At 46.8% G+C, this 16,681-nt stretch overlaps 1 non-coding gene across 1 annotated transcript; it reads left to right on the plus strand.

Annotated features, from left to right (window-relative positions):
* Positions 1-104, plus strand: Gm22113. The gene has a single exon (XR_003952964.1). It is a non-coding gene; the product is annotated as a U6 spliceosomal RNA (small nuclear RNA).
* The last annotated feature ends 16,577 nt before the right edge of the window (positions 105-16,681 follow it).

Raw genomic sequence — 16,681 nt, forward strand, 5'->3', positions numbered from 1 at the left:
GTGCTCGCTTCGGCAGCACATATACTAAAATTGGAACGATACAGAGATTAGCATGGCCTCTGTGCAAGGATGACACACAAATTCGTGAAGTGTTCCATATTTAAAAAAAAAAAAAGTACTTGTTCTTCGAGACCCAAGATTAGTTCCCAGCACCCAAATCATGCACATGAGCATAAATCATAAAAAATAAATTTCTAGGTGTTGGACAGATGGTTTAGCAGTTCAAAGTACATAAAATAAAAACAAGTAAATCACTGGACTGGAGAGAGAGATCTCTCATTGATTAAGAGCACTGGCTGCTTTTCCAGATAGTCCAGGTTCAAATCTCAACACCCACATGTCAGCTCACAAGCATGTAACTCCATTTCCACAGGACCTGACAACTTTCTCTGCTTCTAGGCACACACATGGTGCACAGACATACATAGAGGTAAAATACCCATACACATAAAAAATAATAACATAATTTTAAAAAATAGATTTATTTATTTTATGTATGTGAATACACCGTAGCTGTCTTCAGACACACCAGAAGAAGGCATCAGATCCCATTACAGTTGGTTGTGAGCCACCATGTGGTTGCTGGAATTTGAACTCAGGACCTCTGGAAGAGCAGTCAGTGCTCTTAACCTCTGAGCCATCTCTCCAGCCCCAAATCAATTAAAAAAAAAAAAAAAGACAAAGCCAGGAGGAGGTGGTGCACATCTTTAATCCCAGCACTCAGGAGGCAGAGGCAGGCAGATCTCTGTGAGTTTGAGGCCAGCCTGGTCTATAGGTCTACAGAGCAAGTTCCAGAACAACCAGGGCTACATAGAGAAATCCTGTCTCAGGGGGAGGGGGAGGGGGGGATACAAAGGCAGGACTGAAACCATTAAGCTTCAAGCCAGGAGATACCAAGAAGAAACTATAAAGCAGGCCGAAGCTTCCTCAGCACATCCCAGAGGGACAGACATTGCCAACACCTCGGCTTTGGTCTTCTGGCCTACAAGCATTGGGAGAAAATTAATTGCTATTATCTCTGCTATACTCCAGAGCCATTTCCTAAGCTCAATAAAGATTCCTCTTCCTGGGAGCTGGTGAGATGGCTCAGTGGGTAAGAGCACCCGACTGCTCTTCCGAAGGTCTGGAGTTCAAATCCCAGCAACCACATGGTGGCTCACAACCATCTGTAACAAGATCTGACGCCCTCTTCCGGAGTGTCTGAAGTCAGCTACAGTGTACTTGCATATAATAAATAAATAAATCTAAAAAAAAAAAAAAAAAAGATTCCTCTTCCTGGTCCCTGGCCTCCAGGAAACCCCTCTAGTCCCAGATCTTACATCCAGTCTGTGGCCACCAGCCACCAAGATGGCCCCAGTACTACACAGAGTCATGCTTTTCCAAGTCCCCTACTGCACTGGATGTGCAGAAGCAATGGTACGAGGTCTCCAAGATCAGGTTCCCTAGGGGAGCCAGGTTCCACACTCTAGGACTAGACAGCAGCTCTGGTCATGTTGAGTGCTCAAGAAGGGTGAGAAGCAGTCGGGTGCTCTTACCCACTGAGCCATCTCACCAGCCCCTCCTCACCCTTTCTAATGACAGAAGCCCTGGCCAACATTCTCATCTCCTGGGAGATCCCAAGTCATGACTAGTCAGTTGAAACTCTTCCTGGAAGCTAGACAGGGTAACTGTGGTGTTTTTTTTTTTTTTTTTTTTTTGTGGGTTTTTTGTTTGTTTGTTTGTTTGTTTTTCTGGTGTACAATAGAGTTTATTCGGGGCATAGGGAGGAGAGTGAAGAGGGCAGTAGAGGCAGAGAAAGGCAGAGAGAGAGGGAAGGAGGGAGGGAGAAGGGGGAGAGGGAGAGAGAGAAAAGAGAAGAGGAGGCTGGCCACAAGCATGTGTGTTGGAGGAGGGGGAGGGAAGAGAAGCAGAGAAAGAGCAAGAAAGCAAGAGAGGAGCCAACTGTGGTGTTTTGAATGAGAAGTGTCCTGTCCCCTCTCTGAGGTCTCTGTGTTTGAACGCCTGGTCCCAGATGGTGCCTTTGGGAGAGAGAGATTTCAGTGGTGGGGCCTTGCTGGAGGAAGTGTGTCACTGGAGACAGGTTTTCAGAAGTAAAGGCCTCACCCTACTTACTTTTTTTTTTAAAGAATCTATTTGTTTATTTTATGTATATGAGTACAGTGTAGCTGGTTGTGAGCTGCTGGGAATGTGGTTGCTGGGAATTGAACTCACTCCAGCCCAAAGATTTATTTATTATTATATGTAAGTACATTGTAGCTGTCTTCAGACGCACCAGCAGAGGGTGTCAGATCTCATTACGGATGGTTGTGAGCCACCATGTGGTTGCTGGGATTTGAACTCAGGACCTTTGGAAGAGCATTCAGTGCTCTTACCCTCTGAGCCATCTCTCTAGCCCTCACCCTACTTACAATTTGCTCTCTTGACTTCATGCTTGCTGTTCACGATGTGGGCTCCCTACATTTATGCTACCTGCTGCCATGCCTCCCCACCATGACGGACTCTGGATCCATGAGCCCAAATGTCAGCTTCTTTCTGTATGTTGTCTTTGCCATGGTGTGTTTTGTTTGTGTGTAGAGTGGGGTGGGATGTTTTACGTGTGTCTTTGTCTGTGCACTACCTGCATGCCTGGTGCTAAAGAGACCAGAGGAAACCTTGGGTCCCTTGTGACTTGGATTACAAATGAGGTTGTAAATCAGAATGTGGGCACTAACTTCTGGGAGAGCAAGCACCCACTTCTTCCCACTGAGTCATCTTTGTGAGCCATGATGTCCACACACATCGACAGAAAAGCCACTAATACAGCAGTGCACACTTGTTATCTTAGCACTGGGGAGGTGGAGGCAGGAGGATTAGGAGTTCAAAGTCATTCTCTTCTGTGGAGAGAGCCTAAGGCCAGTCTGGCTACATGAGACCCTATCTCAAAAGTCAAAACCAAGGACCAGAGAGGTGAGTAGGAGGGCAAGAGTGCTTGTGGCTCAAGGTCAATCCAAGAACCCATGGTGGGTGGGAGGAGAACCAATTTCTGAAAGTTGCCCGCTGACCTCCACATGCACACTTTTAGCCCATATGCATCTCTCTCTCTCTCACACACACACACAAATAAATTACAGCAACCCAGGACCAAGCCTGGCTAGGGCAGAGCAAGTAAAGACAAGGTGTGGAGGAAATCTACCTTTCCCCTTCCTCACTAAGGAAGAGAGGCCTGGGAGTATCCCTTAAGATTGAGTTTTGTTTACAGTTGGAGACTCTGTGACTAAGAGCTGGTGATGCTCTTCCAGAGGACCTGAGTTTAGTTCCCAACACCCATATTAGATGTTGTGGCTGGCTTTTGGTTTTTTTAAAGATTTACTTATATAAGTACACTGGAGGCGTCCTTCAGACACACTAGAAGAGGGCGTCAGATCTCATCACCAGTGGTTGTGAGCCACCATGTGGTTGCTAGGAATTGAACTCAAGACTTCTGGAAGAACAGTCAGTGCTCTTAACTGCTGAGCCATCTCTCCAGCCCAGCAACTCCAGTTCCAGATGATCAGATGAGTCTGTCTTCTTTGAGTACCCACACTCATGTGCATCTACAAACACACATACACATAGTTTAAAAGTTAAAATCTTTACAAAAAAGTAAAATAAAGGATTTATTAATTTATTATGTTTGCTCGTGTTTGTGTGCAGGAGCCCTGTGGTGGTCAGAGAGTGTTGGATCCCCTGGAACGGGAGGTGCCTGATGCGGATGCTGGGAACCCAGCCCCGGCAGGCAGCACATGGTTCTAACTGCCGAGCCTTCTCTCCAGCTCAAGGATAAGGTGTGATCAGATGGGCCAGCGGGCCAAAGTCAGGCTTGGTTTTTAGATTTTATTTATTTATTTATTTATTTATTTATTTATTTATTTATTTATTTTTGGTTTTTCGAGACATGGTTTCTCTGTGTAGTCCTGGCTGTCCTGGAACTCACTCTGTAGACCAGGCTGTCCTCGAACTCAGAAATCTGCCTGCCTCTGCCTCCCAAGTGCTGGGATTAAAGGCATGTGCCACCACCGCCTGGCATTAGATTTTTTTAAAAAAATATTTATTTATTTATTATATGTAAGTACACTGTAGCTGTCTTCAGACACTCCAGAAGAGGGCGTCAGATCTCACAGATGGTTGTGAGCCACCATGTGGTTGCTGGGATTTGATCTCAGGACCTTCAGAAGAGCAGTCGGGTGCTCTTACCCACTGAGCCATCTCACCAGCCCCCTGGCATTAGATTTTATTTTTAATCGTGTGTGTGTGTGTCTGTCTGTGCTGTCTCTCTGTGCATGTGAGCACTGGAGTTCTTGGAGGCTATAGATGTCAGATCCCCTGGAGTGGAGTTACAGGTGGGACTTGAACTTGGGTCCTCCGGAAGAGCAATATGAGATCTTAACTACTGAACTATCACTGCAGCTCCAGGTTAAAGCTTTTTGTTTGCATTGCAGACTCTACCAGGCTTGTGGGTCAGATTTTTTTTGTTTTGGTTTGTTTTTTGAGACAGGTTTTTTCTGCGTCTTGGAACTCACTCTGTAGACCAGGCTGGTCTCGAACTCAGAAATCCACCTGCCCCTGCCTCCCAAGTGCTAGGATCAAAGGTGTTCGCCACCACTGGCTAGCTAGTTGGTCAGATTTTTAACTGTAAGAAGGCAGCCAGTGTCACCTGGAGACCATCTTACCCAACTTTCCATGGTCTCTGTGTAGAGAGATTAATTACCCATGCAAGGCTCCAACTTCCTCATGCAAAGTGACAGACAGACTGTTGTGGCTCTGGTGCTGTGTCTCATCTCTGCCCTCGTAGGCACAGGCATTGTCTCAGCTCTGGTGCCTAAGAGGCTGCTGGTCCTGGCTGACATTGATGATGGCTACAGATCAGCCAGGTGCTAGCTACACTGCCACCATGGACAACTTCACCAAGGCCACCTTTGATGCCAACTCCAAAACTACAGCTATCTGCCTGCTGACCTCAGGAAAGTGGCTGTGTTCCCCAAGGCTCCTTATCGAGAATTCGGTGCTCACCTTGTAGTACTATGAACCAGAGTCTCCGTGCAAAGGATCCAGGCTTAGGCAGTGGCTACATAAGTAGCTTTATAAGAGAAAAACACAATGAATCAAACCTGTTTAAAAACAAAACAAAGCCAGGCATGGTGCTGCATGTCTTTAATCCTCTTGCCTGGGAGGCAGAGGCAGGGAAATTTCTGAGTTTGAGACCAGCCTGGTCTACCGAGTGAGTTCCAAGCCTACACAGAGAAATCTCATCTTAAAAACAACAACAAAAAGTATTAAATAAATAAAATTTAAAGAAAAGAAAAAGAGGGAAGCTGGAGAGATGGCTCAGTGGTTAAGAGCTCTGGCTGCTCTTCCAGAGGACCTGGGTTCAGTTCTCAGCACCCACATTGCAGCTCACAACTGTCTGTCTCTTCAATTCTAGGGAATCCGGCCCCTTCCAACATACACGGGGGCAAAACACCAATGCACATCAAATAAAAATAAATAAATCTTTAAAAGAGAAGGAAAAGAAAAGAAAAAAGGAGGCTGGAGAGATGGCTCAGTGCCTAAGAGCACTGACTGTTCTTCCAGATGTCCTGAGTTCAATTCTCAGAAACCACATGGTGGCTCACAACCATCTGTAATGGGATTCAATGTCCTCTTCTTGTGTGTCTGAGAAAGTGACAGTGTACTCACATACATAAAATAAATAAAAGTAAAAAAAGAAAAGAAAAAAGGTGGGGAGAAAATAAAAGAAAACAAAAAAGAAAATAAATTTAAGACCATAGTGAGACTGTGTCAATATAAGAAGTGATTAAGGGACTGGAGAGATGGCTCAGTGATTAAGAGCACTGGCTGCTCTCCAATAGCCCCTGAGTTCAATTCTCAGCACCCACATGGTGGTTCACAACCATCTATTATGGGATCTTATGCCCTCTTCTGGCACGCAGGTGTAAGTGCAGATAGAGCACTCATATACATTAAATAAATAAATCTTAGAAAAAGAAAAGGGGGGCTGGTGAGATGGCTCAGTGGGTAAGAGCACCCGACTGCTCTTCTGAAGGTCTGGAGTTCAAATCCCAGCAACCACATGGTGGCTCACAACCATCTGTAACAAGATCTGATGCCCTCTTCTGGAGTGTCTGAAGACAGCTACAGTGTACTTACATATAATAAATAAATAAATCTTAAAAAAAAAAAAAAAAAAAAAAAAAAAAAAAAGAAAAAGAAAAGGAGAAAAAGTGACTAAGAATGCTGACTGCTCTCCCAAAGGACTGGGGCTGGATTCCCAGCACCTCATGACCATCTGTAACTCTAAGCCCCAGAGAATCCCATGTCCTCTTCTGGCCTTTGTGGTCACTGCACGTGCTAAGTACACACACAGACACATATGCAGACAAAACACTCAAACACACAAAGCTAACAAACAAACAAGTGAAAGAGAGCTGGGAATGAAGTAGATGAGTAACCTACCATACGCCCCGCCTGGCTTCTGTCCCCAGGGATGAACTCCCTGCTGGTTCTTAACTGTGAGTTCCTCAGGCTCTGCTCCTGGCACTAGGGTGCTCAGGAGGCATAAGTAGCAACTGAATTACAGGACAGCAGTCTCCAGCGTCTGGAAGGTGTTACACTGTTAGTCGCTGCCTTTGTCACTGTGACAAAATACTGAGGGAAACGAGTGAAGCTAGGAAGAATTTGTTTTGGCTTATAGTGTCATGGGTCTCCTCACGGTTGGCTGGCTCCATGGCTTTTAGGCTTTTTTTTTGTTGTTGTTTTTTCGAGACAGGGTTTCTCTGTGTAGCCCTGGCTGTCCTGGAACTCACTCTGTAGACCAGGCTGGCCTCAAACTCAGAAATCCACCTGCCTCTGCCTCCCGAGTGCTGGGATTAAAGGCGTGCGCCACCACGCCTGGCTGACTTTTAGGCTTTTGTGAGGCAGAACATCATGGTGGCAGCAGGGGTGGCTGGGGAAGGAACATGTTCATCTCATGGTGGCTAGGAAGAAGAAAAGAGGGGAGAGGAGAAGAGAAGAGGAGGTGGAGAACGAATGAAAGCCAGGGACAAAATATACCCTTCAAAGGCCTCGGAAAAGATCCCTTCCTCCACCCTAGCCCCTCCTGTAATACCCACTCAGCCTGGAGCTCATCAGTGGAGTCACGCATCAGTGACCCAGAAACCTCTCAGTGCTAGCACTGGGGACAAAGCCTTCAGCACATGATTCTTCTGGCGGGATACTTTATATGGTGACTGTAGCAACCATGCAGTGTTTAATCTCTCCTTCCTTCCTTCCTTCCTTCCTTCCTTCCTTCCTTTCGGTGTTTTGAGACAGGGTTTCTCTTCTTAGCCCTGGCTGTCCTGGAACTCACTCTGTAGACCAGGCAGGCTTTGAACTCTGAAATCCCTCTGCCTCTGTGGCCCACATGCTTGGATTAAAGGCGTGTACCACCCAGCTTTATACTCCCTTTTCATGGATGGAAACCAAGGCTAGAGGCAGGGGCAGCCTCTTCCCAACGTGAGCCAAGAGGGAGAAGTCCCAGTCTGAGACCCTTTTAACTTTTTAAAATTAAGTAATCATTTATTTATTTATTTATTTGATGTATAGTGAGACAAGATCTCACTGTGTAGCCCAGACTGGGCTGGAACTCACAGGAATCCACATGCCTCTGCCAAGTGCTGGAATTAAAGCTGTTCACCACCAAAACCATGTTCCTGTACCTTTTGCTTTTGTTTTTTATTATTGTTGTTGTTATCATTTGTGTGTGTGCAGGCACCAGTGCACTGTACACATGTGGGGGTTAGCAAATAAATTTGGGATCCCAAGAGTTCAGTCCAGATTGTAAGGCATATATACAAAGAATCTTTATGGAATGAGCAATCGCAGAAGCACATGTTTAGGAGACAGGGCCTCCTGTATCCTAGGCTGGACTCAAACTGTCTATGTAACAGAGGATGAACTTGACCTTCTGGGTGTTCCTGCATCTGCCTTCTAAGTCCTAGAATGGCCCGTTTAGTTCTCTGTCCAGCTAACTCTGGAGAGACCATCACCCTTTGCATTGGGTTGTTAGGTCAGCTGGCAAGAGCCAAACAGCACACACCAGTGGACTTAAACCACAGAAACTCATTGTCTTCCAGTTCTGGGATTGTGGCGTCAGGAGTGTGAAAAGAGGCACTGTCCTGCTCTGTGGGATGGTAAAACCACTCCAGGAAGTTTGGTAAGGTAGAGCAGGTTGAGACCCTGAGACTCTGTGGGCACACATCTGAGGCTTAGCTGACTCCCCACCCCGTGGCAGACTCCTGGCCTGGAACATGTACCATGTTCCTCACATAAAAGAAATGAGTCCTATGGTCACATAGGCCCAAAGCAGAGTTCTACATGCTAATGAGGTACCTAGAGGCCCCTAGGGCTTAGCCAATAAGCTTCCCTTCCCAGACATTCCTTCCTGTAAAAGGTATTTAATCTCAGGTCCACCCTGAAAAGTGGGTATGGTACGTTATGCATCCATTTCCTTTTTCTTCTTTTTTTAAAAAGATTTATTTACTATTTATTTTTATATGTAAATACATTGTAGCTGTCTTCAGACACACCAGGAGAGGGTGTCAGATCTCATTACGGATGGTTGTGAGCCACCAGGTGGTTGCTGGCATTTGAACTCAGGACCTTTGGAAGAGCAGTCAGTGCTCTTAACCACTGAGCATGCATCCATTTTCTGCCATGAACAACCAATAAACTGTTTAGAACCCAGGACTGTCTCTTTCATCAATATTTGCTGTGGGGAGCCATGGAGAAAGCATTGGACTACAGAGCCGCTGCTTAATTCTCTCATAGAAGGCCTCTCTGTGCTCCCAGCCACAACTGCCACCAAGTCTGCCTCTGCCAAGCTAAGACACTCATAACTGGGACAAGCCAGAGCTCCTCTTTCCCCCTGTCCTGGGCTAGACAATGTCCCCAGCCGGAGGGCCCCTGACTTCGTTCTTGGCTCTTTTGCAACTCCCAGCAGCACCTAGATGTGCAAGAGTCTGAGACCCCTCTCGTCATAGGCCTGGGGACCCCTGAAACCAGCTCCGGCTTTCCCGAATCTCAGACTGATTTCCCACCCTGAAGCCAGTGGTTCCATGTTTCCAAACAGCCTGGCACCCACGCTGCCACCACCTCTCTCTGAAATCTATCTATCTATCTATCTTACTATCTATCTATCTATCTATCTATCTATCTATCTATCTATCTATCTATCTATCTGTTCAGATTAGGAGGGCATGTGCCATAGTATAGGTTAAAGACCAGAGGATAACTTGTAGAAGTTGGTTCTCTCTTTCCCGGACTTGGGCCCTAGGATTGAACTTGGACTGTCAGGCTTTGTGGCAAGTACCTTTGCCTGCTGAGTCATCACACTGGCTCTATATCTTTACCAAGGACCCCCATTTAGTTAGTTTTGCTTCTAAATAGACCAGATCTACAAGCTAGGTGTGATAGTTCTGCTGGTTAGGTTTGTTGGTTTGTTTTTTTGCCAACTTGACATAAGCTAACATCATCTAGGAAGAAGGACTATCAATTGGGGAATTACTTCCATCAGTCTGACCCATAGACATGTCTATGGGGCAATTTTCTTGATTGGCCTGGGGGAGCCCAGGCCACTGTGGGTAGCACCACCCACCGTGGTGGTCCTGGGTTGTATAAGAAAGCAGATTGAGCAAGTCATGAACAACAAACCAATAAGAAATGTTCCTTTATGGCCTCTGCTGCAGTTTCTGCGTCTAGGATCCTACTTTGAGTTCCTGCTCTGACTCTCCTCAGTGATGGAGTCAACCTGGGAGCTGTGAGAAGAAATGAGCCCTTTCCTCTCCAATTTGCTTTTGGTCGTGTTTTTATCACAACAGGAACCTAACAAGGACAGTGGCATATGCCTAAAATCCCAACCCTTGTGAGGTTAAGACCAGAGGATTGAGAATTCAAGGCTAACTGCCCTCATTGACATAGAACAATAGTCCCCATCTACCCAGGATGGGGTTTCTCCGTGTACCCTGGCTGTCTTGGATCTTATTCTGTATAGATCAGGCTGCGCTTAGACTCAGAGATCTGCCTGCCTCTGCCTCCTAACTGCTGGAATAACAGACATTATCCATCACCCTGGCTGAAGCAATACTTTGTTTGTTTGGTTGGTTGGTTTTTCGAGACAGGGTTTCTCTGTGTCACCCTGGCTGTCCTGGAACTCACTTTGTAGACCAGGCTGGCCTCAAACTCAGAAATCTTCCTGCTTCTGCCTCCCGAGTGCGCCACCACGGCCCACTGAAGCAATACTTTTTTAAACAACAAGAAGACCCTATCTCTAACATGGAGGTGCTCAATGGTAGACTGCCAAAAGGCTTGGCATGGTAGGCCCCACCTCCAGTAAAAACTAAGTAAACAAATGAACACACACCCTACTCAGAATGGCAGCATCTCATGCCTGTAATCCTATCTGGGAGGCAGGGACGGGGACAATAAGGAGTTAAAGGTCATCCTTGGCTACATATTGAATTGATAGATTTGGGACCAGCCTGGTCTACATAAGACCACATCTGATTGATTGATTGATTGATTGACTGATTGATTGATTTATTCTCTACATATCCCTGGCTGTCGTGGAACTTACTATGTAGACCAGGCTGGCTTCAAACTCATAGAGACCCACCTGCCTTTGCCTCCCGAGTCCTGGGACTAATAAAAGCATGAGTCACCATGACTGGTTCAAACTCTTTTTTTTTTTTTTTAAGATTTATTTATTTTATGCATGTGAATACACTGTCACTATCTTCAGACATACCAGAAGAGGGCATCAGACCCCATTACAGATGGTTGTGAGCCACCATATAGTCGCTGGGAATTAAATTCAGGACCTCTGGAAGAGCAGTCAATGCTCTTAACCATGGAGCCATCGCTCTAGCCACCTACCATGTCTAGTTTTGTGCAGTGGTGGACATCAAGCTTGGGACTTTACGAATCTCTCTCTTTCAACTGAGCTAAAATTACTAGCTCCAACACCAGGATTTTGGAAGGAACCCATTTAAACCACAGGCAGGAGGAAGTGTTGTAATTGGGGGTCCACAACAATGCCCATGCCCACACCCTGACACACAGCATCTTCTGTGCAGTACTGCCTGTCTGTTGGTTGTAGTATGATCAGGAGAAGGTTCCTTAAGACCCACAGCCATGGCCTAGAGGTGAAAGATTGTCTTGATCTACAGTGAGCCTGCCGAGGCAGGTAACCCAGCACAGATAGGCAAACTAAGGGACAAGGGATGTTTATAGGTGTGGCCTAGTCATTCAGTTAACAAATGCTTCCCGCCCTGCCCTTCTTCTCCCCAGTCTCACCTCCTCTCCTGCACTGCACAGTCTTAGCCAGAGGCCATTGCCTGGCACACGGCCCGGAGACTGCTGATGGGGATTGTGCTCTGCAGCTTGCTTCAGCAAGAAAGGCTGCCAGGAGGGTTTAGGAGTGTCTGCCACCGGCATGAGATGGGATGGCAGGGAGGCAGATGGAAGGAAAGAGGCCAGACACAGTACAAATGAGGCACAGAAAGACAGTTACTTTAAAGGGGACATCAGGGACTTCAGGAGCTGAGCTCTGTCTTCTTCAAGATCCCTGCACTGAGAGGCTGGAGAGATGGCTCAGAGGTTAAGAACACTGACTGCTCTTGAGTTCAATTCCCAGCAACCACATGGTGGTTCAAAGCTATCTGTAATGGGATCTGATGCCCTCTTCTGTTGTGTCTGAAGAAATCTACTCATACACATAAAATAAATAAATAATTCTTTAAAAAAAAAAAAATCCCTGCACTGAAGTCCTAATTCCCAGCACCGCAGAAGATGGCGTCTTTAGAGACAGGCTGTTTTGTCTGTGGTTTTTGTTTGTTTGTTTGGTTACTTTTGGTTTTTCCAGACAGGGTTTCTCTGTATCCCCGTACTATCTTGGAGCTTGCTCTGTAGACCAGGCTGGTCTCAAACTTGCAGAGATCCACCCAACTCTGCCTCCTGAGTGCTAGGATTAAAGGCAGAAGTCACGACTCCCCAGCAAGGCTTGGTTTTCTTTGAGACAGGGTTTTTCTATGTAGCCCAGGATGTCCTAGAATTTAACTATGTTGACAAAGATGGTCTAAAATGCAAAGATACCACCCTGTCTCTGCCTCCCAAGTGCTGGAAGTAAAGGCTTATACCATCAGGCAGAGCTTGTCTGGGTGCTTTAAAAGCACTGCCTGAGCCAGGCGATGGTGGCGCATGCCTTTAATCCCAGCACCTGGGAGGCGGAGGCAAGCAGATTTCTTGTTATAGTCCAGTTGTGTTTTTGTTTCTAAAAGAGTCTCAGCCTCCTTCGTGGGTGTCACACATCTTTAATCCCAGTTTGGGATTAACATGCTCTGAGTCTGAGGCCAGACTGATCTACAGGGCTACACAGAGAAATCCTGTTTCAAGAAGGGGGGGGGGGAGGGAGGAGGAGGGAGAGAGAGAGGGAGGGGAAGATAGTCCCAGTCTTTGCTATACAGGGAGTTCAAGCTGGCTTGAGCTACTTGAAACTTTGTTTCAAAACAAAACAAGAAAAGAGAAAGAAAGACACTGAGAGAGAAAGACGGAGAAGGAGACAAAGAATCAGAGAAAGACAGAAAAACACACACACAAAGACAGAGAGAGAGAGACAGAAAGAGAGAGACAGAGACAGAGAGACAGAGACAGACAGAGACAGAGAGAATAAATGACCTAGGGCTCTGGCTGGCCTTGGTATCAGCTCCCAACTCCTTGCCTCTGCCAATGTCTGTGGCCTGTAGGTGACCTAAGACCTCAGCCAGCTTCTCACCTGTTCCAATAGAGTTTCTGGGAGAGTAGCAGACAAGATAACCCAGGTATGCCCACTGCACACAATGGTTGGTATTTATAAGTATTCAATTCACTTGCTTATTCATCCACTAATTTATTCAATAATAGTTATTGAGTGCCCGCTGTGTACTTCTGCTAATTAGGGCCTGGGAATGGAGTGTGAAAAACTAATAGGCCCTTCAAGTTCATTCTTATTTCTATGATTATTGCAAGTCTTTGGCTTCAAGCAGCTCCTGATATGTTGGTGGAACAAAGGCAACCTTGGGCCTGAGGTGACCAGGAACCTAGCAGTGTGGTCTGAGGGATGAAAAGGGTCCCAGGCAGTTAGAAGCTGAGGGATTTCCTGGGGAAGCAGAGACCTCAGCAGGCCTGTGTTGAGAACGTACTTTGTCTATATCTATACCACTCTTGTCTCATCTAGGAAGCTAAGCAGGGTTGGGCCTGGTGAGTACTTGGATGGGAGAATCTACCCTCTGCCACTTGCCCTGGAAACCTATGAGGAACTGGGGGTGCTCAGGTGGGAGAGATAGCAGCTTCTCTCTGTCTGAGCTCATGGTGAACAGGTCAGTGGTATTGAAATGGAGAGGGGGCAGATATACTAGACAAGGTGATACCTGAGCTACATTTGAAAGACCTGTTAGTCGGCTGCATTACAGGGACCAACATCACACACACACACACACACACACACACACACACACGGAGCCTGGAGAGAGCACAAAGGGCTCCATGCTGGGAGTGGCAGGGTTGCTGTGGCCAACGCCAGTGGACCAATGTGGACAGTTACATCTGATTCTGTAGTTTTAGATAGCAGAGAATGGCAGAGAATGGAAATTAACAAATGTATTGGCCAATGAGAGAAAGGCTCATAGGTGCAGTAGATTCACTGGAGTTGGCCCAAGGGCTCTTTTTTTTCCCCTGGCTGTCCTGAAACTCACTCTGTAGACCAGGCTGGCCTCCAACTCAGAAATCTGTCTGCCTCTGCCTCCCAAGTGCTGGGATTAAAGACATGCGCCACCACTGCCCGGCTGCCTCTACCTTCCAAGTGCTGATATTAAAGGTGAGTGCCATCACCATCCAGCTTTTAAAACTGTTTACTTTTTTAAATTTAATTTTTATTAATTTTGATGAGGTTGCTTAGGTGCTAGAGACTGAATGCTTATATAGGGAGCACTTTACCAAATGAGCCATCTCTCCAGACCCATCACTCCCTTCCCACCTTTAAAGACAGTTTTTTTGCTCCGTAGCCCAAGCTGGACCTAAGTCCTGGATCCTATCCCAGCCTGGCCCCTTGAACTTGCCCTGTAGCCCAGTCTGGCCCCTTGAACTTGCCCTGTAGCCCAGCCTGGCCTTGAGCTTTGTGCTTTTTGCCTCAGCTTCCTGAGGAGCTGAGAGGACAGCCTGCATTTTTCCAGTTGGTTTTCTTTCCATTTTAAAAAATGTTCTTTACATCTATTTTGTTTGTGTGTGTGTGTGTGTGTGTGTGTGTGCGCGTGCGTGCGTGCGTGCGTGCGTGCGTGCGTGTGTGTGTGTGTGTTGGAGGCATGAATGTCACAGGATGCATGTGGCAGTCAAATGACAATTTCTTTTTTTAAAAAAGATTTATTTATTTTATGTATATATGAGTATAACGTAGCTGTGAGCCATCATGTGGTTGCTGGGATTTGAACTCAGGATCTTCGGAAGAGCAGTCAGTGCTCTTAACTGCTGAGCCATCTCCAGCCCCAAATGACAGTTTCTAAGAGTTGATTCTCTTCTCCGTCATGTATGCTCTGGGGATCAGACTCAGGTTGTCAGGCTTAGGAACAAGTGAATATATCCACTGAGCCATCCTGTCCCTTCTGGTCAGCTCTTCCTGAGGATCAAAGTCAGCCAGCAAGCCTGAGGGAGACTTCTTATGTAGCTGCGAGTGTTCTTACATAGATAGCATGCACAAAGCTCTAACCAACATAAAAGAAACAGGCTTTGTGGTACCTGATTGTAATCCAAAGCACTTTGGGGTGAAGAGAGGCAGGACAAGAGATCAGCCTGGGGTATGCAAAGTCCAAATTCACTTTTCTTTGTTGCAATAAAGACAGCATGCTGGGGGTAATTTGGTGAGGAAAGGGTTCATTTCATCTGACAGGATTCAGCCCATTAATGAAGAAAGTCAAGCCAGAAGTCAAGGCTGGAACTTATGCAGAAACCAAGCAGGAATGTTGATTATTGTATTGCTTCTCTATGGCTTGCTCAGCATGCTTTCTTAGGCCACCCACAGTGGCTGAGCTCTTCCATGTCAACCTTTAATCAAGACAATGCCCCTAGCTGGATGGTGGTGGCCCACGCCTTTAATCCTAGCACTTGGGAGGCAGAGGCAGGCAGATTTCTGAATTTGAGGCCAGCCTGGTCTACAGAGTGAGTTCCAGGACAGCCAGGGAGAAACCCTGTCTTGAAAAAGACATAAAAAAATAAAAATAAAAATAAAAGACAATGCCCCCACAGATATACTGGTGGCATTTTCTCCATTTTGGTTCCCTCTTTTTTTAAGATTTATTTACTATGTCTACAGTATTCTTCCTGCATGTACACCTGCAGGCCAGAGAGGGCACCAGATCTCATTATAGATGGTTGTGAGCAACCATGTGGTTGCTGGGAATTGAACTCAGGACCTCTGGGAGAGCAGACAGTTCTCTCGACCTCTGAGCCATCTCTCCAGGCCACGGTTCTCTCTTCCTAGAGGACAACAGCTTGGGTCAAGTTGGAAAACAAAGGAACAAAACCCCCACACAACACTCTTTGCGTGTGTGCCATGTTGAGAGTGTGGAAATTGGAGGACAACTTGCCAGAATCCGGATTTCTTTTTGTTTTCTACCTTGTGGGTCTCCCTTGGGGACTGAACTCAGGTCGTCAGACTTGGTGGCAAGTACCTTTACCCACTGAGCCAGCTTGCTATTTTGTTTTGGGGACAGGATAATGAGAAGCAGGGGACTGAGTTAATCTGGTCATGTTTTAGGAGGATCACTCGGGCTGTCAATAATAGGTTACAGAGTCTAAAAAATGGCTCAGTGGTTTAGTGGACTGGCTGCTCTTCCAGAGGACCTGGGTTTGATTCCCAGCACCCACATATGGAGGTTCACAATCGACTGTAACTCCAGTTCCAGGGGAACTGATGCCTTCTTCTGGCATCTGAGGGCACTGCATGCACATAGTAACAGACAAACATGCAGGCAAAATACTCATAAACATAAGAAAGAAATCAGATGTGGGGCAGATTAGAAGAGAGCTAGAGAGGAGGCCAGGAGGTGGGGATGAGGCTGGACAGTGGGGGAGGAGTCAGCAGCAGCTTTGCAGAGTTAGAACCTGAGAGCAAAAATAAGGGAGGCACAGAAGGCAGTTGATGGTGAAGACTTCCTGGTAGTCAGCTTCACAGTCTAGAGGGAGCCTGGGGCTAGGGCTGGGCTGAGGACAGTGCTGGGGCTGCCTGAAGCCTGAGTGGTAGCATCGGAGCCTGGAGAGTTGGGAAACTTGGAGCCCCAAGGGTAACCACTGAGGCTTCGGAGACGTGTCCAGGGTACCCAGGGCAAAATGACCCCTGCCTAACACCTTTGGCATTAGAGATAACCACACTGCTGGTGACCTTGGCAGGCAGTTTCTGTGGTGGCACTGCTTGGGTTGGGGAGTGAGTGGGAGGTGAGGGCAAGGTGTGAACAACCATTTCAAGAAGCCTAGCTTGCGGGAGGGGGGCAGCAGTAGCTTTAGGGAGGCCATGGCAAAAGAGGCTGGAGAGAGGAAGGGGACAAGGGTTTGCCCGGGGTCCAGAGGCAAGGATGAGGCAGATGTCAGGGTTGCAGGGGATGAA

Source organism: Mus musculus, chromosome 19, assembly GCF_000001635.26.
Source record: "Mus musculus strain C57BL/6J chromosome 19, GRCm38.p6 C57BL/6J".
NCBI classification, from domain to species: domain Eukaryota; kingdom Metazoa; phylum Chordata; class Mammalia; order Rodentia; family Muridae; genus Mus; species Mus musculus.